This window comes from Phacochoerus africanus, chromosome 2 (genome assembly GCF_016906955.1).
Source record: "Phacochoerus africanus isolate WHEZ1 chromosome 2, ROS_Pafr_v1, whole genome shotgun sequence".
Lineage (NCBI taxonomy): Eukaryota > Metazoa > Chordata > Mammalia > Artiodactyla > Suidae > Phacochoerus > Phacochoerus africanus.
In genome coordinates, this window is record NC_062545.1 from 130386798 (window position 1) to 130412152 (window position 25355).

General features: G+C 38.8%; 1 protein-coding gene across 3 annotated transcripts in view; it reads left to right on the forward strand.

Annotated features, from left to right (window-relative positions):
* The first annotated feature begins 15352 nt into the window (after window positions 1-15352).
* TTBK2 (tau tubulin kinase 2) overlaps window positions 15353-25355 on the forward strand; it is a 149964-nt gene continuing 139961 nt past the window's right edge. For all 3 annotated transcript variants that reach the window (XM_047766568.1, XM_047766569.1, XM_047766573.1), the window contains exon 1: window positions 15353-15722. The gene's annotated coding sequence lies outside the window, so the exon portion shown is untranslated. The remainder of the gene's footprint in view (window positions 15723-25355) is intronic.

Sequence of the window (25355 nt, forward strand, 5' to 3'; positions counted from 1 at the left end):
TGAGATTGATTCCGATCTCTGCACTAGAGGTGAACATAGGTTTGTCAGTGCTGCCCCCAGCCCAAGGGATCTCTAATTATATTCAAATACCCTACTTGTTTGCCTTCATCATTGCAAACAAATATATTTAAGCTTATGAAGTTTACGTTCAAATGAGCAAAAAGTCACTTTATTTAGTGTAGTTTGTGGAGGATCTGATTCAACAGGATGGCTCCAAAATTGTGTTTTTCTAATATTTGGTGAGGGACTAGCAGGAATTTTAATGATACAGTGAAGAAAAACATTTAAATATGATTAATTTATTATGTTGGTATATGGGCTGTGCATTCACCCTTTAGTGACTGTCTTTTGTCATTTCATAACAACTATGCATTTTGGTTCACTGTGATGATAATCTATATTTAGTGACTGCAACATGTTTATACCACTAATTGAAATTCCATCCATGATAAAGTTATACAAATAATGCATATATTGATATCTTTTATTGCAAAATGTAAATTTAAAACTTGTATAATGTTCTTGTGCTTTTTGAAATAAAATATCTTATATGTGTATATTTAAAAAGAAAAAAGGGGCTTCTCATGCTTGGGGGTTTGGGTTTGAAGTATAAAAAACTCTACCTAGGAGTTCTTTTATGATGCAGTGCGTTAGAGATTTTGGCGTTGTCACTGAAGCAGCTTGAGTCGCTGCTGTGGTGTGGGTTTGATCCCTGGCGAGGGAATTTTCACATGCTGCCAGAACAGCCAAAAAATAAATAAATAAAACCTCTACCTATAAAGGAGCTCTAATTAAGAGTTGTCCTCGTCAGTCCAGACAGATTCTTTAAAAGACATAGGTATTTAGTGTAATAGTCTCCAGACTTTTTGACCATACACTCTTTATCAGTAAATAATTTTAAGCATACATATAATATACATATATGTGTATATATATATACATACATATATATATAATTATTAATGCAGTTCTCTATTAAGTGCATCATAAAACATCCCAAAATGGAGATTTTAAAATTAGTTGAAAAATAGGATATTTCCACTTGAATATTTGCACGTGAATCTATGCATCCCTTTGGGTATACACCCTATGTACTGTGGAGACAACTATTTAGAGGAGCACTGTCCAGAAAAACTCTGCAATGATGGAAATGTTCTGTATTTGTAGCTCAATATGATAGTGACCATTGCCATGCAATTGCTAGTGCAGCTGAGGACCTTGATTTTTTTTTATGCAATTTTAATTAGGTTTAAATAGTCACGTGTGGCTAGTGGCTACTATATATTGGACAGTATAAGTCTAGTGTAATGGTTCTCAAACGAGTATTTATTAGAATCACCTCGAGAGCATTAACAAAATACAAATTTCTAGTTTGACCCTAGATCCTGAATCAGAATATTCCAGGATTGAGTCGTAAGCATTCTATTTCTAAACCATGACGCTTCACTTAAAGCTTTCTTTCTTTTTACCCCAGACTAATTGCCAAAGAGCATCTAGGAGAAAATTCGATGAGAGAAGGGCAAAAGTGCCAAACTGGGACAGTTGTGATATTTCATTTTTAGATTGTAAGTAAGCTTTCATTTAAGGAAGGGTACCTGGAGTTGAAAAGAAAAAGCCACTGCTTTAGTTTTAAGGCTTTAAAATGTTTTTGGAGGGTAACATGGAAGGCAGTGAAGGAAGGGTTTTTGCAGGTGGAGAGATGAAAATACAAGGGCACTTGTAATTAGTAGGGAGAGATCACTAAAGAAAACCTATTCTCCATGTTTATACTAGAGTAGCTGGGCACTACTAGGAAAGATGAATCATACAGCCAGGCAAGTTCACAATTTGCATTAAAAGCATTAGAACTTATGTACAGCAAAGGACACCATTAATAAAGTTAAAAGAGTTAGGTCCCGTGATCACGTTAAAAGTATAGTTTCTGGGAGTTCCCGTCGTGGCGCAGTGGTTAACGAATCCGACTAGGAACCATGAGGTTGCAGGTTCGGTCCCTGCCCTTGCTCAGTGGGTTAACGATCCGGCGTTGCTGTGAGCTGTGCTGTAGGTTGCAGACGCGGCTCGGATCCCGCGTTGCTGTGGCTCTGGCGTAGGCTGGTGGCTACAGCTCCGATTCGACCCCTAGCCTGGGAACCTCCATATGCCGCGGGAGCGGCCCAAGAAATAGCAACAACAACAAAAAAAGACAAAAAAAAAGTATAGTTTCTGAATCTCCCCCAAACTCTTCCTGAAAATCATGTACACTAACCAGGATAGCAAAAGAAAAGACAAAAAAATTCAACAAAACTAGATTATAGAGGATCTCTGTGAACTCTGAGCATGAGCACACAAACTCCAAACATCAACAGCAGCAGGCCTTGTGCAGTGGGAGTGATGGAAAGTGGAAGGAGAAATGAGTAAGATTTGCCGAACTGAACCTCCAAATGGGGAGAACCCCCCTTAGGAAATATGGACCATCAGGACTGAGAATTGTCCACACATGCTTTAAATTGAGGGTGAGTGGAAAAAACTGTTCCATCCTGAGAGGATCAAATAATGTGGTGACAATCTAAGTCCTCAATGTTCCTCCAAGTAACCAATAAGTACTACCTTTGGGAGTTACCCCTGTGGCACAAGGGGATTGGTGGTGTCTCTACAGCAGCAAGATGCAGCTTTGATCCCTGGCCAGGCACAGTGGGGTAAATGATCCAGAGTTGCCACAGTTGCAGTGTAGGTTGCAACTGTGACTTGGATCTTTTCCCTGGTTGGGAACTCCATATACCTCAGGGTGGCCAAAAAGGAAAAAAAACAAAAACAAAAAATACAAACTGCCTCCATTTGAGAAAGAGCCTCACTCTGTGGAAAAGTGCTCAAAACAGAAACCAGACTGAGAATAGCAGCAATACTGTAGGTAAAGAAAAGTTCAGATCATGTGCATGAGTAATATATTAAGCAGTACACTAGTAAAATGCAGTTTTTGAAGATGTGAACACAAGAGAGGACTATCTGAGGCCTGACAGTAGCAACAATGAAGGGATGCCTGCAGCTGTGGGGCTAGGGAAGCTTTCTTGGCCCATCCCTGACCGTTGGACAAGCACCTCCTCCTAAGGGTCCAGAAAACCCATCTCATTTTAAAAAGAAATATAACTGTAATAGTTTATTTATTTATTGTCTTTTTAGGGTCGCATCTGCCGCATAAGGAGGTTCCCAGGCTAGGGATCAAATGGGAGCTGTAGCTGCCAACCTACACCACAGCTCAGCACCACTGGATCCTTAACCCACTGAGCAAGACCAGGGATCGAACCTGCATCTTCATGGATGCTAGTCAGATTCGTTTCTGCTGAGCCACAACAGGAAATCCTGTGACAGATAATTTTGTATGTCAACTTGACTGGCCTAAAGGATACCCAAATAGCTGGTAAGATGTAATTTCTTGACGTGTTTGTGACAGTGCTTCTGGAAGAGATTAGTATTTGATTCAGTAGACTAAGCAAAGAGTTCTGTCCTTACCAGTGTGGGTGGGCATCATTATTCCATTGGAGACCCGAATGGAGCAAAAATGTGGAAGAACAGCTTTCCTCTCTCTTCTTTCGGTTTTTTTTTTTTCTTTTTTTTTTTCTTTTTTTTTTATAATTTTTTTTATTTTCCCACTGTACAGCAAGGGGGTCAGGTTATCCTTACATGTATACATTACAATTACATTTTTCCCCCACCCTTTCTTCTGTTGCAACATGAGTATCTAGACAAAGTTCTCAATGCTATTCAGTAGGATCTCCTTGTAAATCTATTCTAAGTTGTGTCTGATAAGCCCAAGCTCCCGATCCCTCCCACTCCCTCCCCCTCCCATCAGGCAGCCACAAGTCTCTTCTCCAAGTCCATGATTTTCTTTTCTGAGGAGATGTTCATTTGTGCTGGCTATTAGATTCCAGTTATAAGTGATATCATCTGGTATTTGTTTTTGTCTTTCTGGCGCATTTCACTCAGTATGAGATTCTCTAGTTCCATCCATGTTGCTGCAAATGGCATTATATCATTCTTTTTTATGGCTGAGTAGTATTCCATTGTGTATATATACCACATCTTCTGAATCCAATCATCTGTCGATGGACGTTTTTTTTTTCTTCTCTCTTTTTTTTTTGGCTGTGCCCATGGCATGTAGAAGTTCCTGGGCCAGGGCTGGAACCCGTACCACAGCAGCAACCCAAGCCACTGCAGTGGCAATGCCATATCCTTAACCCACTGCACCACAAGGGAACTCCTCCCTCTCTCTTCTTGAGCTGGGATGTCCATCTTCTGCTCTCAGACTTCCAAACTTCTGGTTCTCAGGCCTTTGGACTCAAATTGATTTTTTGTTTTGTTTTGGTTTGGTTTGGTTTTTAGGGCCACACCCAAGGCATATGAAGGTTCCCAGGCTAGGGGTCAAATCAGAGCCGTAGCTGCTGGTCACACCCACAGTCACAGCCACAGCAGATCCGAGCTGCATCTGTGACCTACACCACAGCTCACGGCACTTCAGGGTCCTTAACCCACTGAGTGAGGCCAGGGATTGAACCCACAACTTCATGGTTCCTTGTCGGATTCGTTTCCACTGTGCCATGATGGGAACTCCTCAAACTGAAATATATCACCACCTTCCTGGTTCTCCAACTTGCAAACTGCAGATAGACTTCTCAGCCTCCATAACTGTGAACCAACTCCTATGATAAACCAATCTGTCTCTCTCTCCCCTCTCCTCATGTATAATGTAGATGGAAAAGAGAAAGATCAAAGATAAAAGGGATTTGAAGTAAAGTGAAAGATATAGAAGATGTATTAACTGAAATCCCTGAAGAAAACTAAACCAATAGACCAGAACACAAATTGAAAAGAAACTTCCCCCGGGGGTGTGGGGGGAATATTGAAAATGAGATCACTGTACAATTCAAAACAGAAGAGTCAAGCCTAGTAAAGCCATTGGATCTTAAAAACAAGAAGGACAAAGTAATCTGGATATCCAGGCAAAAAATGCAAGTCATGTATAAGATAAAGTCAGATTGGCAGTAGACTTTTTAGGAGCAACAATTTAAAGATACTTAGTAAAAGACTTTTCAAGGGTGTTTATATCCATTCAAACTGCCCAGGTATAAAATCCACCCAAGTAAAATGTTTATACTCAGGAAATATTTTTTTCCTATGAGTCTAAGTTGAAAAATTTACTAGACTGTAAACTAGCTATAATGGAAAAAAATTAAAATCGTTAAATAAAAAATTTACTAGAGAACATTTTCAGTCACAAAATGGTTGTAGAAGTTTTGGCATATGGTCTGGGGGTTGAGTGATGCATATGTTTAACTGTAAGAATTAAGATTTAAAATGGGGGTGGGGATAAAAGAATCAAAATCAGATCTTCTGATAATGTAAAATAATTACAACCGACTGAAAATGGAAAGAAAGGGATGAGTGGGTAGATAGAAAGTTAAATAAGCTCACTGACTGCATTCAATGGTATTTGCTAGAAGTAAAAAGATAGTACTAGAAGCTAACAAATCAAGAAATAAATACTTGATACAAATTAACACCTGGTTTTAACACTAGGATAAAACTAGTGGCTAGATAATGAGAAAGAAGGGACCAGTAAGAAGTAGTTTCAAAATTTCTTTTATATTAGGGAAGGAATAGACAGTATTTAAAGAAAGAGAGTACTAAGAGTATTACATAAAGATACTAATAAAGCTTACAACTGGAACTAAAATACAATACCAAAAGCAAGAAAAGGAAAAGGCAAAGAAAATAGACTATATAGCGGGATAGTATAATAGAATTCAGATCAATCAATAAATGCACATGGGCTTAACTCACCAGTTTTTTAAAATCAGATGAAAATCAAAGAGATGAATCCAATTTAAAAATGGACAAAATATTTGAATAAATTTTTTTCCAAAGAAAATGTACAGATTGCTGTTAAGTACATGAAAAGATGTGCGTTAGTCATGAGAGAAGCGCAAATCAAAACCACAATGAGATATGACTTCATACCCACAAGGATGGCTATTTTCAAAAAGACAGAGATAATGTATTGGTGAGGATGTGGAGAAACTGGAACCAAATACAGGCAGTCCTCACTTTATAGTAGTAAATTACTTACTGCATGGCTATGCAAGCTGAAACCACACAGAGCAATCTTAGTAATCAATGGGAAAGAGAGAATTATTCCATGGCCTTTGAAGTTTTTAGTCAAAACAAACTCTTACTGTTGAGTATAACTGTGTTGGAAAATGAAAATAGTAAAACATTTATTTAATACAATGTAACTTTTAACATTAGAAACATCAAACATTTAAGTTTTTTTCCAAAACTTTATCAAGAAAATAATGTCTAAAGTGTTTGCCTTCTCTTTGTGTAACTTATGATGATGTAGAGTGAGCATCTTTTCTTTGCCTTGGCAAATTGTCCTTACTAAGTTACTAAGTTTGGACCAGCTTCAAACACTTTATCCTTTGTGTTCCAGTGCTGTGAATTCCTTCCAAGAGTTCCTTTAATGTGAAGATTTTTGGCGGTGTCATTTCTTCTGGGACATTCATCATAACCACTTACTTGTTTTGAAGTTCGTGTTCACTAGCCTCCTCTGATATGCAGCCTCTCAAATAGCAGTGGTGTCAACAATTCCATAGTTAACTACTACTCCTGTAACTCCTGTATTACTTCTGTAACATCTAGATTTGACTGGAATGTCACTTCTAGCGTTATTATCACTTTAGTTTCTTTGCTGGCTTTTCAATTTCTGTTGGCCAGTCCTTCTTTTGATTACCCACTTTTGTAAAATGTCATATAGGTTTATCACTGGGAGACAAAGAAACAATGCAACTGCATGCTTTGCTATCTGTCCCTGAAGTGAACAGCTGTGCAATGTCCAATCACCAACTCTGAAAGGAGTTACATAATTTCTCACTTTATCATGACACTCATCTGTTATTTAGTAATTTGTGGACTGAAAAGCTAGCTGCATAGTTTGTACTTTATGCAGTTACAACACAGTTAATATAATATCATAAATGAATTTGGAACTATTTGTTGTTGTTGAGGATGAGTATTAATCAAACCATGGTAACTGAAAATCTTGCATGTAGGAAATGTGCAAGCTGAGGATGTCTTGTGATAGAGGAGCAACTTTCATAAAGCAAAACTACAGGTATAAAAGGATGAATAGACACATTAATAAAGGAGACTTTAACAAACATCTACTAAACCAAGATAGATACAGTGGGCAAAAAATAAGAATCTAAGAGACCTAAACAACATAATCTGTATTACTTGGGTCCTATATTAAGCAGGCACTGAGATTTGTGAGCTCAAAAGTTTTAAGTTGCTGCGCTAATCCATTAAGTCACAGCTGGGCAAGGGAGTATCAAAAAGTACCTGAGTAGATCATCCAGATTACACACATATTCCTTCCTGCTCTCTTTATTCAACAGCTGCCCTCACCTTCTGCTCATCCATGTCAATTTCCCCTGCCAAGATGGTGATTTTTCTTCTTGTTTGCTAGTCCCTGGTTGCATACAGTCCAAAAGGTCCAGGCTGCAGCCATAGTTTGCAGTCTAGTAGAACCTTTACTGCATCCACTGGCAAGAATGAGCTGCTTTTAGGGACCAAGACCTCTAAGCCTGAACAGCCTAGATTTGTAGTGACAGAAAATACAGGGCTGTCCAGGGAATCATTGGGAATGATATTGAGTGGAGCTGTTGCTTGGTTCCTGAATCCCAGGTATGCAGCATACAAAGGTTTCTGATTCAGTGCATATACTGTCTACCCTCACACAGCATGCCTCTAAGCTGACACTTTAAGTGCATCTTCCATGGGCCAGTCCAACATTCAGCCCAGTGACTCCTGAATGGTGCAACATGCAATTTGACCAGTGAGTCCCATGGCCATGGGCCCAGTATCTGAAGCTCTGTGGGCAAGAAAGGCAAATTATACCCTAAATAAGTGACTAATCTTAAAAGAATGTAGCACTGACTCTTCTAGGATAGAAGCATCCCAGTGCAATCAATTGGCCACCAAGTGGCTGTTTGATTTCCTTGAAGAATAATGCCATGTGTATAAGAGCAGTGGATTCTGTTACTGACTGCTCTAAGAGCCTTGGTAAGTTCATGCTACTGAGCCCATGATTAACCTATCTCTCTCCATTTGTGTGCCTACTGTGGCAGTTGCCAAAGGATACTAATGCCAGCTATATCGATGACTTGCTTAATACTTCTTCTGTAATGGATGGATATTAGCATCTAATGCAAAAATTTACTTTGTGCACATCCTTATATGTCCACCCATAGTATCACATAGTATGTGCTTTGTGTCCAGGTTCATTTGCTTGTGATAGTCATCTATGTTGCTGTATGTGCCAGTCGTTTTCTTTTTTTTAAGTGATATTCAATTATATAAATACACAAAAATGTACCCCTCCTCTTGTCCGTAGACATCTGGGTTGTTTCTAATTTAGGGCTATTATGAATAAAGCTGTTAAGAACATTCTTATACAGGTATGTTACTGTAAATATATGCATTCATTCATTTCTCTTGGACACTAGGTACATGTGTGTATATATATATGGTGTTATATATATAGTTATATATATTTGAAATGCTGAGTCATATTTGACTTTTTAAGAAATTGTCAAATGTCTTTTCAAAGTTCCACTTGCTTCATGTTGTTGTCAACACTAGGTATTGTCTTTTTTTTTTTTTTTAATGGATGCACCTGCAGCATATGGGAGTTCCCAGGCTAGGGGTCGAATTAGAGCTGTAGCTGCTAGCCTATGCCACAGGCACAGAAATGCAGGATCTAAGCCATGTCTGTGACCTACATCACAGCTCATGGCATGCCAGATCTTTAACCTACTGAGCAAGGCAAGGGATCAAACCCGAGTCCTCATGGATACTTGTCGGATTTGTTACGGCTAAGCCGCAATGGGAACTCCCGGTATTGTCTGTTTAATCATAGCTATTCTGGTGTGTAATTGTAGCTCACTGGCTCATTTTTTTTAACTGAAGTATAGTTGATTTACAGTGTATTTCAGATGTACAGCAAAGTGATTCAGTATATATATATATATTCAGTATATATATATACATATACAGACATATACAGTATATATATACAGACATATACAGTATATAGATATATACAGACATATACAGTATATATATATACAAACATATACAGTATATATATACAGTATATATATATATATACAGACATATACAGTATATATATATACAGATATATACAGTATATATATATACACAGATATATACAGTATATATATATATTCTCTTTCAGATTCTTTTCCATTATAGGTTATTACAGGATATTGAATATAGTTCCCAGTGCTATATGGTACATCCTTATTGTTTATATCTGTTAATCTCAAACTCCTAATTTATCCCTCCCCCCACTTTCCTCTTTGGTAACCATAAGCTTGTTTTCTATGTCTGTGAGTCTGTTTCTGTTTTGTAATTAAATTTGTATCAATTTTAGTATTAATTTTCATACTTTAGATATGTTTGAGATTTACTGTGTAGATAATAAAGTACTTTTTCTTTTCCCTTCCAGTATTTATCCTTTTTCTTCTTTTACTGAATGGGCTGGAGTTTAGACTGGCTCTTAATAGCAAGAGTGGAAAATGAGCATAAAGAGCTTTCTAAGTGATGCTCAGGGCAATGAGGAATCACTCATATGTTTCCACAGATGAATAATGTGGTCAGATTTGCAGTTAGAAAGAGCTCTCTGACTATAATGTGGAAGAAGAAAAGACACTGGGAAGACTAGACGGCCAGTTAGAAGGCTCCTTAAGGAATGTAGATAAGAAGTGGTAACCTAAGTGAGGAAAGTGGCAACTGGAATGGAGAAGAATTGATTTTTAAAAGATAAAATATGTCTGTCTCTACTTAGTCCATATCAGTAAACCAATTAATAAACATATGCACATATTTCAAGCCATTTTGAGGACAGACATTTCCCTTAGGGGAAACTCTTCTCCAGAAGCCATTTAGCAGATGTTATCAAACTATTAACAAAAATAACTTGGAAAAAATTAAACCATTGGGTTCCATGTAAAATATATGAAAATAATGCAGTTCAGTGAATGCAATATTAGTTATTGAAACTTAATCTCTTATAAACATGCCTAAATCAGGGCGGGTAACAAGTTTTTTCCGGCATCTTCCAGAACTGGTTAACTGAATTGTAGTAATAGTTGATCTGGCCTTTGATAAGCAACATAGATAATCTGAAAAAAAGTAAATTACCTCTGGCTGATAGTGAAATAATGTCATACCAATTTGGGAAAAAAAAAAAAACCACAAAACCCAAAGACATTATAAGCAGGAGAGAAGTGACAAAAACAGAGAATTTGAGCTGAAGACTTTTGGAGAATATAACTCACTTAGTTGTGACATGTACCCAAAGCCTCAATAGCTCTAGAACTGCATCTTTCTACTACTCTGCCTTCTTTGCTCTTGGCCTTCCTTCTTTCGCCCTAGCCCTCCTTTTATCTCACCTCCTGAGTGGATGCCCTACTTCTTTAGAATTTTCCTGGCTTTGCTTTCATCTGTAGGTGAAAGAATTGCATATCCATGTGTGCAATCTTAACATCAGGCTTGCATTTTCCAAATTTTTCCTCGAGCTTGGACCTTCTAGCTTACAGAGTCTAAAATCAACTCATCCTCTGCCCCAAAACCAGTTCTTCCTATCTTCTATTTCTGCTAAAGTTACTACCATTTTCCAGGTCATGCAATTTGGCCTTTTTAAAGTTATTTTCTTTTCCATCTGCAGTAAATCACTTGCTAAGTCTCCCTGCACTATCACTGCCCCATCATAGGTCTTTCTTATACCTTTGCCAGAACAGTTGCAGTAGTCTCCTCGCTGAAATTATTTGCTTGAATTAATTGCTCTTTGAATTAATTCTGTATATTGTCACAGTATATAATATATAACATAATGATCTTAATACAGAAGATGCAGAAAAAGGCAAGCCCGGGAGTTCCCATTGTGGCTCAGCAGGTTAAGAACCAGACTAGTATCTGTGAGGATGCGGGTTTGATCCCTGGCCTCACTGTGGGTTAAGGATCCATTGTTGCCACAAGCTGTGTTTTAGGTTGCAGATGTGGTTTGGATCTGGTGTTGCTGTGGCTGTGGTGTAGGCCAGCATCTGTAGCTCTGATTTGACCCCTAGCCTGGAAACTTCCATATGCCAAAGGTGAGGCTGTATAACAAGAAAAAAGAAAAAGGCAAGCCCAGAGTTCTTCTCCTGTGGTGCAGTGGATTAAGCATCTGGCGTTGTCACTGCAGTGGCTTGGGTCACTGCTGTGTCATGATTTCGGTCTCTGGCCCAAGAACTTTCACATACTGTAAATGTGGCCAAAAAAAACAAAATAATAATAATAATAATAATAATAAAGGGAAAAAGTTAATTCAAAGTATGAGAGCACTTGTATTTTTGTATACTTACTAGTATTTAACTTTTTGCATCCACTAGTGTATTTAATAAATATTTACAGAGTGAAGTATGGAAAATGCACAATATAAAAAGTAATCCCTCTATAGCTTATGGAAAGAAATAAGACATATACACAAAAACTATAATTCAAAGTAGCCTCGTAGCTTATATTTCTTTAATCCTCCATTTCATACAGCACCTAAAAATTCCTAGTTACCAGATAGTTTGTATTTATTAATAAGACAAAGTAGAGAGTTCATGTTGTGGCGTGCAGTGGGAAAGAATCCAACTAGTATCCATGAGGATGTGGCTATGATCCCTGGTCTCACTCAGTGGGTTAAGGATCCAGTGTTGCTGTAGCTGTGGCACAGGCCGGCAGATGCAGCTCCAATTTGACCCCTAGCCTGGGAACTTCCTTATACCACAGGTGTGGCCCTAAAACAGAAAAAACAAAACAACAACAACAACAACAAAACGAAAAGCAAAATAGAAGAGAGCATTCTGTTTTATTTCACCATTGCTGTCAGTGGAATACTGTGATCACTAGGGTGCGCTATTAGCATTGCCAGTAAATTATTCTACCTTACACAGACGTCCAGGGTATGGAGCAACTAATAGCTGAACCAGATTTAAAGTCACTGAACTTTTTCCAGGCTGTCACAGACACACATCAGGAATCACATCACCTCACCACTTTCTGCAAATTGTATCAAATGATGCTTTGTTAATGGATGACCTTGCAACAAAAAGAAAACCGAAAAGACTGAACTCTACTACTGTTCTAGTAGAATAAAACTTAACTTTTATAACTTAACATTTAATGGTATAGTCGTTTTGTATTTCATAAAAGTTAGGCATAAATAGGAAGTAGATCAAGAAGTAACTGTAGGGAGTTCCCGTTGTGGCTCAGTGGTTAATGAATCCGACTAGGAACCATGAGGTTGCGGGTTCAATCCCTGGCCTTGCTCAGTGGGTTAAGGATCCAGGGTTGCTGTGACCTGTGGTGTAGGTTGCAGACGAGGCTCTGATCCTGAGTGGCTGTGGCTCTGGCGTAGGCTGGCAGCTACAGCTCTGATTGGACCCCTAGCCTGGGAACGCCCATATGCTGCGGGAGCGGCCCTAGAAAAGGCAAAAAGACAAAAAAAAAAAAGTAGCTGTAATTATAATTACTTTTGTAAATGCAAGTTAACTTTTAGTTTCTTCTATAGCTTTACTAGTTTTATTAAGTGTCAATCATCCCTGATATTATGGCCAACTAATATTCATCAAACACAAATTGATATTCAACAGATTAAGACAACAGACTCTAAAGCCTTTCACAGTAAAATTAAGGATGGAGTTTTCAAAAATATAAACACTTGAGGTAGTTAATATATTTGCTGTGAATGTACTTCTGTCAAAATCAGAATGCTGCTGATACAGGCTTAAAGAGCTCTTAGAGGACCCCCCCAATTTTTGGCCTGCATGCTGCAGTTCGTTTATTGTCCCCTGTTCTAGAGCATCTATATATCCTACATAATATACCTCTATTACAGCAGTTACTGCAATGCATTGTAATAGGATTTGCATGTTTGCTAATTCATTGCGAATTTTTTTGCTTTTTTTTTTTTCCCAGGGCCACACCTGCAGCATATGAAGTTTCCCAGGCTAGGGGTTGAATTGAAGCTGGAGCTGCAGCTCCCAGCCTACACCACAGCCCCAGCAACACGGGATCCGAGCCATGTCTGCAACCTACCCTCTAGCTCAAGGTAATGCCAGATACTTAACCTACTGATTGAGGCCAGGGATGGTACCCATATTCTCATGAATACTAGTTGGATTCCGTTACAGCTGAGCCACAACAGGAACTCCCATTGTGAAATTCCAAGACAGACTGAGTTTATTCATATTTGTTTTCGAAGTACATAGCAAAGTGGTTGCCATTAATTGGCCCTAAATATTTTTTGTTTAGTGGATTAAGTAACATTTTAAAATAAACTGGTTAGACTGATGAAAAATTAAAAAAACAGGACTGCTGGGTTGTGGAAACACTTGAGCACCAGTCCACTATGAGTTTCATCTTTCAAAAGATTGTGCAGAGTTTTTAAAAACAACTTTATTGAGATATACAGGGAGTTCCTCTTGTGGCACAGTGGGTCAAGAATCTGACTGCAGAGGGTCCTTGTGGAAGCAGAGGTTTGATCCCCAGCACAGGGCAGAAGCAGTGGACTAGGAAACCTGCATAGGTTGCAGCTGTGGGTTGGATTCAATCCTTCGCCCAGGAACTTCCATATGCTGCTGGCACTTATTGCTAGGCATAATTTCAGTGAATCTGAAATTTTTTCCCCTATAAATTTCTTTGACTTTAAAGTATTTACAGAAACACTAATCCTTTCGGATTTAAATTAGTTGTCCTGCCTGTACTCTGAAGTGAACTATACTCTGTTAGACAAAGTAATGCAAAAAGCAACTTGTGGTTTTAATCAGTGGAACAAAAACAATTTGGCAACTTCTTTAAGTTTGAATAGAACAGATGAGCTGCATCATCAATTGCCTTTAATGTACATTTTGTCCTGCTTTTTATCCAAGAATCTAGTCAAGACAGACTGCTGTTTTTCGAATAATGTCAAGAGGCTCTGGCATTTCCCGAACAAGAAGAAACAGATTCAATAATCGTTATGAGATTGAATATAGGATTCATATTTAACCTTTCTACATTCTTAATTAGCTTTAATCATGATGTCACTTGAGTGAAGAAAAAGATTTAAAGTCAAATGAAGGTTGTAATGCATCACAATCTTTCAGTCCATGGCAGACTCCTGGGAGTCACTGTGATTATTGAGTAAAAAAAAGCATAGGACAAGGGACGTTTAAGATAACCCACGTTTTTGGTTCTGCCACTAAATAGTTTTGTAGATCTAGGAAAGCTGTTAAACTTCTTGGAGTTTTTTTCTTCTGTAAGTTGGTGGGTAAGGGTGGGAGAGGGGTTTAATCGTAAGGTTGCCTCTTTACCAAACAGCTTGATACATCAACACCGAATACAAATTATCCCACACAGCCTCAATGCTCCGCCCCCCTCCCTTTTTTTTTTTGGAAAGCCTTCTAAGGACTCCCACATTCTCTTGCTTAGAATCATATACTGCACCTCCCAGGGCTGCTCACTGAACCCTTCAGTGGTGATGTTTCAAAAAGGGAATGAAATCTTGTTCGCTATAGTTGTGGAAACCCTAAGGATACGCCGGGTTCCAGGCTAATATTCCTTTCCGGAGGTTTCTGTTTCCTTTCTTGCTTACAGTTTTAGGCTTTTCCCAGCACTCATCGGTGATTAGCTTTATGTTAGGTGGTTCTGGGGAAGACGCCAATTTGCCAGATCCTGGCAGCACTGGTTCATGCCAGGAGGTGGCATGGCAGGGCCTCACGACTTGGGGCCATTCTTCATGACCCAATGCCTCAGCTCAGCTTGTGGAAATTCGTATGGTGAGAAAGCATTTTCGATTTTGTTCAGAAAAGGCCAACCCTGGCGTCACAACCATCACTATATAACCAAGATAACTGTTGAGCTAGGAAGACCCCACTGTGAGCCAACAACTAGTCCCAGAAGCCCACTTCTCCTCTCTGGGCCGGCAGGCAGTTGACGTTACGGCTGGAACTACGAGGTCCAGAATCCCCTCGCGCACGCGCGCTTCCATTGTGATGCTCCTTTCCCGGTAACTCGCCCTCTCAGGCAAACGTGAAGATAGCGGCAATTCTCCGGTGGGGGCGGAGATGTTCTTTGCCTGACTCTCCGCCCCTTTCGTGATAGGCAATGGGACCAGCCAACCGATGTGGCGGACTCGGGACGCGTTCTCCAATCAGCACCTGTGGCCGAGAGGTGGGCGTGCGCACTGGCAGGGCAGGTGGGCTAGGCTGTGCTGGGTTGCGACGGTGGAGAATAACGTCGGGTCGGGTCAGCGGGCGCTGCAGTAGTCGCCGCAGCGGCGATGGGAGCGGTAGGGACCAGGCGGCGGCGGTGGCGGCAGGAGGAGGAGCAGGGGCTGAAACTAGAGCAGCGGCTGAGGGCCGCCAGCAGCAGCAGTAACTGCAGCAGCCGCCGCCGCCGCCAGTAAACGCGGACGGTACCCGAGGGGACTACTTGGCCGGCCGGCCCTCGAAGCCGCGCTCGGGTCCCGCCGCAGTCGTCGGCGGGGGATGGGCAGGCGGCGGCAGTCCCGCCTGCTGAGGGTTGACTTCTGCGGGTCCCGGCCCTGAGCTGGACCGGAACCCTCCGCCCGAATCGCTGCGTTTGCCACGGCCCAGGTAGGACACACCCCCCCGGACCCTCTGGGCGCAGCTGGGGGAGCTCCGCACCCTGCCCTCCCCTACTCCTAACCCCCTTCTGCGGCCGCACCCCTAGCCCAATGACCGACCCAGGTGTGGAGGGAAGGGGTACCAGAGACTCCCGGGTCGCAGACTCCCTGGGTTTGTGCCAGACCTAGTCACTCCAACTCGGAGATCGCCTGCTTCTCCTCGGTTTCCCCGAAGGGTTGTGCCTCGTATCCCCAGAAGCTTTTGGTGTCTTCACTGAACTTCGAGGGTCACAAAGCTTCGTTCTATTTCTTTTTCTGTGGGTGACCCACATACCACTTGTATTCATGTTGAGTCTGGTACCAGGACTGAATCCAGGATTCTCAGCATATCCTGAGTGGTTCTTTCCCATCCGGCTCCCCCAAATGCGATAGAAGAGGGCATGGGACTGTAGAATCTGTTGTGTAGTAACGGCAATGGAGGCCCTGACTTTCTGGTACTTAGGGTGCGAGGTAGAAGGATTTGCTTGTCGTTGGCTTTGACTAAGATGATGTTGACACCCCGGGATGCTGTGGGAGGGACGAGAGTCCACACGTATTTACCTGCACATCCGAAGTAAATAATCCATTGGGAATCCAGGATACTTTATCCACAGTGAACTTAATTTTATTTGAGTCGTGGCTGCGTTAGAAGGTAAAAATGACATTGAGTTGTACTTTGCTTTGAATTAAAGTTGGTAGGTGGCAGCAATCCGGCATTAACTCTTCTCATCCCTTGCTTTAGAAATTGTTCTTTGAACATCAAAAAGGGCAATGTTGTTATAATTTGTGTTCATGTAAAGATGTTTTGGTATTAAATAGAAAGCAAGTTTTTTAATGCATGTATGAGGTTTGCATTATTATGAATGGGCACATGTACACACGGAGTATCCACTCAGTGTGTTTTTGTTACAGTGTTTGGTTCTGAGCCATTAATAACAGTTGCATTGGTTTCTAACACTAATTTGTCATGATGGGCCACAAAGATGTGTTTACTATATTCTTTTGGCTAAATATAATAGAGTAACGTTCATTTGGGGAGAAAGGGTGATGGGAGATTGATTTAAAATCTGAACACTGTATAGTTCTTTTTTAAATAAAGCAGTATTGAGAACAAATATTACTTATATGACTAATCTTGAAGAATTCATCTTAACTAAAATTTTTTCAAATAACAGGTGTGTGGACTTGGATTACATATTGTGATCTTTTGAAATTGAAAACATATTGAAAGGAATCTGTAATATAGAAGCTTATGTTTTCCTATGTGGTACATTTTTATCAAGGCACAAGCATGATTATAAAGGAAAGTTTAGCTAGAATGTTAGGAAATACTCTTTCTTCTTTCAGTTTTAGACACATGAAAGAAATGGAAATCCTCAGCTTCATTAATTTAATTTGTAATATCAAATTGAAATAAATTTTGATTTCAGTAGAAGGCTAAGAATACTGTATCTTGCTCATTATCTTGTACTATGGTTAATACATAATTTAGTGAATTCTCTGTTGTACTATGTATGACTCAAGAATTTTGTGACTTCTTTTGACTTTTAAATATTTATTATTTTGATGCCTCAGGAAATCTTCATGAGAGTAGTCTCATTTGCTTTAGCAAATTGAACTCCATTTTGCAGTGCTTCAGCTATCTCTAAATGTAGTGTTAGAAGTGAAGTTTGTGTAATTTAGACAGCTTTTGAGGATATTTTACATTTAAAAAATGTACAAAAAATGTGATAGTGCTAGATTGTTGGTTTTTCATTTTGAACAAAGATTACAGAGCTGACTTTGCTATGATCATGGAATTTAACTTTGGGGGGCATTTTTTTTTTTTTGAGTTTACAACTTTAAAAAAGTAATGTATTAAAAATGACAACTTAATTGCAATTCGTGAGAGTCTTTGAGCTGTAATCACCCAACTAAGACACTTTCAGATTCCTAATCCTCAAAACCTGCATGGGACAATAAAAGTTTGTTGCCTGAAAAGAAAAGAAAGAAAAAAGTATAAAACAAGGGAAAATGTTTATTGAGCATTACTGAACTAGTGAAGGCCGAATTGATTAGCAAAATAGCCTTTGAGAATTAATGGACAGCTTAGCTTGCTTCCTTCCCTACTTAAAAAAAAAAAAAAACCTACTGTAAAAGAATTATCTTAGTGATATGTGGCATTCTTTACAGTTTGAGTGTGTGTTACTCAGAATTACTCAATATGTATTCCTTTCTTTGAGTTTTTTGTTTGTTTTTGTTTTTTGTCTTTTTGCCATTTCTTGGGCCGCTCCCGCAGCATATGGAGGTTCCCAGGCTAGGGGTCCAATCAGAGCTGTAGCTGCCAGCCTATGCCAGAGCCACAGCAACGTGGGATCCGAGCCGCGTCTGCAACCTACACCACAGCTCACGGCAATGCCGGATCCTTAACCCACTGAGCAAGGGCAGGGACTGAACCCGCAACCTAATGGTTCCTAGTCGGATTTGTTAACTACTGCGCCACGACGGGAACTCCTCTTTGAGGTTTTTGAGAAACCCTCAAAATATAGCTGGAGCTATGTCAGTTTACTTGATTAGTAATATTGCAGGACATTGTCAATATTTACAGGTTTTGAAATATGAAATTAAACATATTTTACTGTCTTGTCATTTTTTTTATCGTTGTTATCCAGAATATTGTTAACAATAGTGATGATAGTGGTAGATCCCCCCATAAATACTCAATGCTATCAAGTTAAATATTTTTCCATATTTGATAAATGAGCCTTTAAGCCACTATGAAAAAAGTTGAGTTTTAGAGCTGAATTTTGAACACAAGTACAACGCATTACCACTCAAAAGTTTTTGTCCTTATATCTAGTGATCTCTGGTTGTGAGTTTAAAATATAGATTGAAGGTATATTATTTACATAACAACGTCAGTTTTTCCAGAAAATTTCATATTTTAAACAGGTGGTTTTTAAGAAGACTTCTTGATACATTTTCATTAGTACATACATACATTATGTTTAACTTTAACATAATGATTCTTTTCTCTATGGTTATTATTTTATATGTTCCTAATATTTTTTTTTGTAAATTCGTGGCATATGGAGGTTCCCCGGCTGGGGGTCCAATCGGACCTATCACTGCTGGCCTATACCACAGCCACGCAACGCAGGATCTGAGCCATGTCTGCCACCTACACCACAGCTCATGGCAACACCAGATCCTTAACCCACTGAGCTAGGCCAGAGATCGAACCCGCAACCTCATGGTTCCTAGTCGGATTTGTTTCTGCTGCACCATGATGGGAACTTCTGTTTCTAATACTTGAACCTATAATACTTATCAATTTTGGTCTACATTTGGGATTTTTTTCTATTTTTTTTTTAACCTTTGTAATATAAGACCCTTCGTTTTGGGGATCTTGACAGCTGCTTTTTATTGTGTTGAGCAATTTACTTTCACATCAATTAGAGTAAAGCTTCCCACTGTAAAAAAAAAAAAAAACAAAAACAAATTAAGTGTACTTTGAAAAGAATCTGAGTTGTTATAGTGTCTGGTGAAGAATGTGAAGTAGTGGCTTCTTGACTGTCTTTGATAAGTTGTCAAAATTTAACCTAACCATGTTTCATATATATTTTTAAGAGAATGTACATCTTTGTTGAAATTATGTTGGTTTTTACCAATATGTTTTATCATTATTTTATACTATTTTTGTCTTTTTGAAGTTCCAGGGTAATTGCCTCTTTTAAAAAAAGATCTTACATTCTTTCTCTGACATTGTTCTAGCCTTGTGATCATGTAATACTATATTTTGTCAATATTGGTCTAACATTTAGTTTTTCATGTGTGTTGTATGTTATGGAGTAAGTTTGGAAACCTGTTTTTTTTTTTTTTTCTCTTCCTCGATCTACTAAGTGCCTCAGTTTCTAAAATTTCTCAGAGAAGGTTTTATCAACATTTTACAATGACAAATCATGCAGAGATGAGGGGAGGGAAATATGAAAAAATGAATAACTAAAGAAAATGTTAGCCTTGCTTTGTGTGAAATTTGATTTGAAGAAATCATCTGGAAGCTACATTGTATAATGGATAGTAAACAAGATTAGGACTTCATTTCTGTTGGACTTGTATAGCACTTAAAAAATTCAGCATGTCCAAGACAAAAATCAGCCCTCTTTTTAACTTCTTCAATTCTGTTAATGAAGGTATCACTATTTAATCAGTCACCCAAGTTCAAAAATCTCAGTTTAATTTTTAATTTTTTTTGGGGGGTGGGGGGAGGCACTACCTGCATGAAATCTCTCCTTTTCATTTTTACTGCAACCACCTTAACTTAGCCTCTTCCATCCTTATTATCTCTCCTTAGGACTGTTGCTGTAGCCTCATCCTTTAATAATTCATTAGATATTTATTAAGCATCTGCCATGTTACTATTGTAGGGGTTAGAGACTCAGCCCGAAACAAGACAGAAATGATCTTATTTTTGGAGCTTGCAATACAGGGGGAACAGACAATTATAGAACAAGGAATTACAAGTGTTCCAAGTTTCATGAAGGGAAAACACAGACTACCTTACATCAACATATTAACTGACGTATCTCACCGTCTGGGAAGTGGGTTCAGGGAAGTAGTCTTGTATTTTATCAACCACAGTTTATTCTGCCTACTCTGTTTCAGAGGTTAGTGGATATGTCATAGCTATAAGTAAACAATTAAAAATAAATGTTTTAAAATAAAGATATTTAATAAAATTAAATGTTTATACAATTCCTGAAAAAGCTTTAGACAACTCCTTTCTAAACACCAGAACACTTTGAAGACATCTGTCCTAAAGAGGCCACCCTCTCCCTTTAATGCGAGTTTCTACTTTGGGTTCTCCAAGGCCTCAGTTGCTTTAGTGCTGACAGAATTCCTTGTTATATTTCATAGTCTCTGAACCTCAGAATTTAGGACTGGATATTACCAGTAGGAGGGTATGGATGGTTACAAAAAGAGGCCTTATAGGTAAATAGTTAGAGACTCCTTGTAGCTAGAGTCCAAAAGCTTATTGGTGAGTTATTAAATGTACATGTAACTAGAACATAATTTGAATATCTTTGTAAGTTTAAAAATATGTACACTTATGTGTAAATCAGAAAAAATTATCCTTTATCATATGCTGGCTTCTAATATTTGGTTTGGAAAATAAGGCTAGTATAGCCACAAACCTCATAAATTAATAAATTTATGTAATACAATAATTTATATAATAAAAATTAATAAAATTGTTAATTGTGCATCAAGATGAGGTCTGAATCTTTTCTCTTCTCTGCAATAACATCATAGGACCTTAGATTATGAAATCTCTCTTTGCCTCAGTTTTGATATATATATATTTTTTAGTTTTTCTTTTTTTTTTTTTTCGTCTTTTTACCATTTCTTGGGCCGCCCCCGCGGCATAGGGGAGGTTCCCAGGCTAGGGGTCGAATCAGAGCTGTAGCCACTGGCCTACGCCACAGCCACAGCAACGTGGGGTCTGAGCCATGTCTGCGACCTACACCACAGCTCATGGCAACGCCGGATCGTTAACCCATAAAGCAAGGGCAGGGATCGAACCCGCAACCTCATGGTTCCTCGTCGGATTCGTTAACCACTGCACCACGACGGGAACTCCCCTAGTTTTGCTATTTTTAAAAAGGGAAATTAATATACTTAAAATCCAATTATGATGAAGGTCATTACAGAAAAGGTTTTCTTTATTTTTTTTTCCTTTGTCTCAGTGGGAGGATCATAGATAATGCTTTGTTTGGTTGATCTGGCTACAGTAGATTTTACCCAAGGAATGGTCTTGTTTAGTGTTTTCCCTACAATCTCTCCATGTAAGTTACACTGGTTTTCTATAAGGGGAGAATTTGTTTATGTGTTGCTAGTATCAGTAGCTAGGGAGAAGAGAACCAGATTGTTTACACTTCTGTTTTGTTGTAGGTAATTGTAACCATAACTGACTTGTAAAGTTTCTCTTTTAATAGATATTTTACCTTCTTGAATATATTTATTGAGCCCAGAGACATTCCATGCTGCTGGAATATAATTTACCTCCTGTGAAAGTTTAGAAGGAACAGTTGAAGTGTGAGTGGTGACTAAATATTCTTTCTCTTTTGCTGTCAGCAAATAGGTTTATTCACATATCTTCATCTCTTTTTTACTAGCCCTTTAGGGGAGATGCTTTTGCTAAAATGCTACAGGGTTAAAAAAAAAATCTTGAGGTTTATCCTATTCTTGACCCTTACTTCTCTTGTTTACATTAGTAGTATTAGGTATTTTGAAAAGCTTAGCTGGTGTGTAGCCTTTGTAAACTTGTGTCTACCCCTCAGCTTTTTTATTTTAAAACATAAGTTAAATAATTTGTATAATGTGAAAAATGTTTTATTTTGACTTTTGAGATATATGAAATGAATCTAACTATATTTTAATATGCTTATGGAATATTAATCAGATATTCTAAATACTAATCAGTATTAGTATAATTAATACTAAATATTAATAATAATAATACTAAATATTAATCAGATATTCTAAATACATAATAATCACAATAACTTTGAAACATCTGATTTTTTACTTTAACAATAAGGATATTGGAGTTCCTGTCGTGGTGCAGTGGTTAATGAATCTGACTAGGAACCATGAGATTGCGGGTTCTATCCCTGCCCTTGCTCAGTGGGTTAACGATCTGGTGTTGCCCTGAGCTGTGGTGTAGGTTGCAGACGTGGCTCAGATCCCACGTTGCTGTGGCTGTGGCGTAGGCCAGTGGCTACAGCTCTGATTCGACCCCTAGCCTGGGAACCTCCATATGCCGCGGGAGGCGGCCCTAGAAAAGACAAAAAGACAAAATAATAATAATGGTAATAATAATAATAATAATTTGGAAAAAAATATCAGGCATTTTTTCATCAAATTTTTTTTTCTTTTTTTTTAGCATGCAGTCTCTCTGGGCCCAATAAATGTATCCAGAACTTCAAATATCTACTAAAAGGGGTTCCCGTTGTGGCTTAGCAGTTAATGAACCCAACTAGTATCCATGAGGACATGGGTTTGATCCCTGGCCTCACTCAGTGGGTTAAGGATCTGGCGTTGCCATGAGCTGTGATGTAGGTCACAGACACAGCTTGGATCCTGCATTGCTGTCTGTGGTATAGGCTGGCAGCTGCAGCTCTGACCCGACCCCTAGCCTGGAAATCTCCATGTGCCACGGGTTTGGTCCTAAAAAGACAACAAACAAACAAACATCTACTAAAAGCAGAGAGAAACTTTATATAAGATAGTATGGGCAGTTCCCATCATTGCTCAGCGGAAATGAATCTGACTAGCATCCATGAGGATACAGGTTTGATCCCTGGCCTGGCTCAGCAGGTCAAGGATCTGGTGTTGCGGTGAGGCATAGTGTAGGTCACAGACACAGCTCGGATCTGACGTGATTGTGGCATAGGCCAGCAGCTGTAGCTCGTATTCCACTCCTAGTCTGGGAAACTCCATATGCCGTAGGTACGGCTCTAAAAAGACCAAAAAAAAAAAAAAAGATAGTATGGTTAGCAATAACTGATAGCAAAGTTAAAAGTGTAAAACATTTCTCTATTTTCTCCTTCTGGGACTCTAGGTATACGAATGTTAGGCTTTTTGATGTTATCCTTTTGCTTACTTATGCTCTGTTTGGTTTCTCTCTTTCTCTGTATGTTTCACTTTGGGTAGTTTCTTTGCCTATATTTTCAAATTCACTAATCTTTCTTTTCTTTTTTTTGGCCTGTGGTAGGGGTACATAGAAGTTCCCCAGCCAGGGATCAAACACGTGCCTCAGCAGTGCCCTAGGCTGCTGCATTGACAACACTGGATCCTTAACCTGCTGTGCCACAAGAGAACTCCACTAATACTTTCCTCCACAGTGGTTAATCTGCTGTTAATCCTATCCACCATATTTGTTAAAATCTCAAATATGTAGTTTTCATGTCTAGAAGTTCATTAAAAAATCTTCAGTTTCTTTCATTGTGCTTAATGCTTTTCTCTATTTTCCTGAATATGTTTATAATAGGTGTTTTAAAGTCTTGTCTACGAATTCTGTCGTCTGTACCACTTCTAGGTCTGTTTTTATTGATTTGTTTGTATCCCTGGTAATTTCAGTTTGGATGCCTGACATTGTGATTTCATACTGTTATATGCTGGATTTGTTAAAAAAAAATTTATTCCTTTAAATATTTTGGGGATTCTTTCTGGGATAAAGTTACTGGAAAATAGATGCATTTATGGCCCTGATGTTTTAAAAGTTCTTTTCCACTCTGGTGATTTTACAAACTATTCATAGCCCTATGTGAGCATGTCCGCCAGCCTCTTTCCAGTGGTTCTTTCCCTGGCCTTGGTCACTTCTTCACACACATGTACTCATAAGTATTCAGCCAAAGCTTCTGGGTGAACCCTCTCTAGATATCTAGAATTTGAACTTTCGACAGCTCTCTTCAGTGTTCTACCTTGCCTTGCCTTCCTCAAACTCCGAACTCTGTCTCTTTAACTCAATGAGACTGCTGGACACTGGGTTTTTCATTCCTGTGCTGCAGCCTGGAAACTCCCCAGGCAGTGAGCTAGGGGCAGTCCTAAGGCTTACTTCATTTATTTCCCTTCCCTTGTGGATCCATGTTCTGTTCTGCCTGTTGTCTAGTGTCTAAAATCCATTGTTTCATATATTTTGTTTTTTCTCATTTAAGGTGGAAAGTTAAATCTGGCCTCTGTTACCCAGTGGTGGTTGGAAGCTGAGGTCATCTGGTGGGTGTATTGAACTCTTAAACAAAGAGGGGTCATTTCACAGTTGTGCTGTCATTAGAAATCTGTGTATTTTATTCTTATATGCCCAAATATAGCTTCAAAAATATTTTCCTTACTCTTTTTTTTTTTTTTAAATCTTTTGTCTTTTTAGGGCCGCACCTGTGGCATACGGAGGTTCCCAGGCTAGGGTGTTTTCCTTACTCTTTAGACATGTCATAAGCTTTTCTGATGATTAATTCTAGCACTGTTCCCATTGAGATTAAAATTGTAGGTAAGAATAATTTTCCTATTTTTCTATTAAAGAGCAGAATCTTACACAAGCTATATACGGTACTTATGAAACCATGTTGTTATCTGTTAGTGAATTATCTAGCTTCCAACAAATGTAGAAGAATTTTATTGCTTCAGCTTGTCTGAATAATAGGAGTTGTATGTGGATTTCTCTTCTCTTGCTTTTTATCCTCTGCTCTGTAGTCCTTCAGTGGTTCTTCCTTTTCTTTTGAAATTGAATTAAGTCTGTTCTTTTCCTAGCCTCACTTTTACAATCTGAACTCTTTCGGGTCTATGTATTCTTTCTCCACAATCAGAACTCTTTTCCGCTTAGGCTAATTTATGCATTTGTTTTTCCCATATACTTATATGTTTTGCGCTTTTCCTCTTCTGTGCCTTTGCTTACCTCCTTAGTCAGTTACCTCTTATCTTGAGACAAACCACCCCAAAGTTCACAGGCTAAAACAATAATTTGTTAACTATTACCTGGGTTGACAGTTTGATGTTGCTCAGCTGAATGGTTCTTTTGGTCTTGTTTGGGCTCACTTATATGAAGCTGTCAGCTAGCTTGGATTTC